The 2059-nt window shown below is 36.9% G+C and overlaps 1 protein-coding gene across 6 annotated transcripts in view; it reads left to right on the forward strand.

The window, feature by feature from the left end:
- The first annotated feature begins 1778 nt into the window (after positions 1-1778).
- Positions 1779-2059, forward strand: part of fbxo38 (F-box protein 38) — a 65517-nt gene continuing 65236 nt past the window's right edge. For 4 of the 6 annotated variants that reach the window (XM_008402763.2, XM_008402765.2, XM_017303389.1 and 1 more), the window contains exon 1: positions 1780-1883. The gene's annotated coding sequence lies outside the window, so the exon portion shown is untranslated. Of the gene's footprint in view, positions 1884-2059 lie in introns of all 6 variants that reach the window. The other 2 variants (XM_017303390.1, XM_008402764.2) reach the window with 2 other exon arrangements.

Here is a 2059-nt window from a genome sequence, read left to right on the forward strand (position 1 = left end):
TAAAGTTGTGATCAATGGAATTATATGCCCTAAAAAGTCTAAAAAGTATGAAGCTGTTATCAGTAATTAATTCTGAATAGTCCAGAATAAGTCTGGTTCTTTCTTTGAAATAAAAAGTTGTTTAAACAACCATTTCAAAATCCTCYGGCTGATAACTTGATTCTGATGTGTTAAAACACTAAATATTTCCTTATTTGTTAAACCAATACCAACTGTAACTTTACAACACCCTCAGTATTCCTCATTTTAGCACAGTGTGAAAAGTTGTCATAAAATTATGATTCGTGTCCAACTTTACTCATATTTAAAACACAAAATAAAAAAATCTTAGTATGGCCCTCCTGCTTCATAAGCAAGTAACTGTAGTTCACAGAGAAAGGTCAGGAAATAGACAAARCCTATCTTTTTAATGTTAATGCATGACAGAAAATAATTGAGAAACACTGCTTTAAGGTTAAGAAGAATGAAGCTAATGTATGTATTGGGTAAACCTCCAGGGACATAATTATGGTCATCCATCAAAGACTGTGCTACAGGACTGTTGGGGACATAATAAATATAATAGCTTTGGATGGATTGGGGACATAGAAGCTCAAAATTTAGGTTTGACACAGTTCCAGTATAGTTTTATGGTTCCACAATCATCAGTTCCACCATGGTTATTCATCACGCCAGTAGTTGATTTGCAATTAGGGGAATTTCTTAAAAAGGGAAAGAYTSCAGAATAGGTTATAGTTAAAATGATCTTGAAAGATTTAAAGATAGCATAGTTATACAGATGGGTCTAAAGATCCAACTAGTGACAGAACAGATACAACTGTGAATATCCCACATCATAAAGTTGTGATTAAAAGGAGAACAACAATCATCTAGAAGTTTATGCAGCTGAATTAACTGCCATTATATTAGCTTTGAAATAGTTGCTTGATGATAATGTTAAAAAAGCAAATACATCTATAATTGCATCAGATAGTCAAGCTGCATTATTAAGTAGAAAATCTGGCAAATCTTATAGATTTGATTTATTATTAGTACATATCACTTCTTAGTTCAGCTATGAACTGTGCAGTGGMGCAGCTGGTAGCACTGTTGCCTTGCAGCAAGAAGGTCCTGGGTTCAACTCCAGGCCAGTTCTCACTGTGCATGTGTGGGTTCTCTCCATGTACCCTGGYTTGGCTCCCTCCCACAGTCCCACYCTCAAGWTTKTCAAAAATGACTATCAGGTTAAATTCACTGTGTGTGCATGGTTGTTTGTCCTGTCTGTCTCTGTGTTGCCTTGTGACACACTGGCAACTTATCCAGGGTGACCCTTGCCTCTTGCCTGAAGTGTTAGCTGGAGATAGGCACCAGCACCCCTCCTGACCCTACTAGGGACAAGGGTGTACAGAAAATGGATGGATGGATAGTTCAGCTACATAAGAAATGTCTTGTTTTGTCTGGATTCTTGCACATGTAGGTATTGAAAGAAATGAAGAAGTAGATATATTAGCTAAACATCCCCTGAAATTGGATTAACTTAAGAATTCCTAAAAGCAAAAGTGAGGAGAAATCTATTATTCAAAACAAAATCCTTAAGGTATCATGAGTGTATGCATGTGCATACACACATATACGTGTGTATGTGTGTGAATTTGCACACTTATATACACCATTGAGGTGTGTATTATAAAATCCCTCTGAATATAATTGATGATCACACTCCAGTCCAGTAGGTGGCGGTAAATGCACCTTAAGTTGATTGCCATCCGCCAATAAAACAAAAAAAAAGGAAGGAAGAAGAAGAAGCAAAAGAAGAAGAAAAAGAAGAAGAAGAAGAAGAAGAAGAAGAATCTTTTACGGACGGGAAAGAAGGACCACCAACAGAAACAGAAGAAGCTATACTGGTAGGTTTGTTAGGTCATACGAGTTTGTTTTTCACTTTTGCTGGAGTTACCAGACGCTTTCAGAGACTAGAGCTGGAACTCGCCACCAGGACTTTCTTAGAGACCCAGTTTAAGAGCGAGTTTAGAACGAAAGGCTCTTTCTGTTCATCAATAACTCTTCTGTTTGATACTGTTTT

Source organism: Poecilia reticulata, unplaced genomic scaffold, assembly GCF_000633615.1.
Source record: "Poecilia reticulata strain Guanapo unplaced genomic scaffold, Guppy_female_1.0+MT scaffold_256, whole genome shotgun sequence".
Taxonomy (NCBI): domain Eukaryota; kingdom Metazoa; phylum Chordata; class Actinopteri; order Cyprinodontiformes; family Poeciliidae; genus Poecilia; species Poecilia reticulata.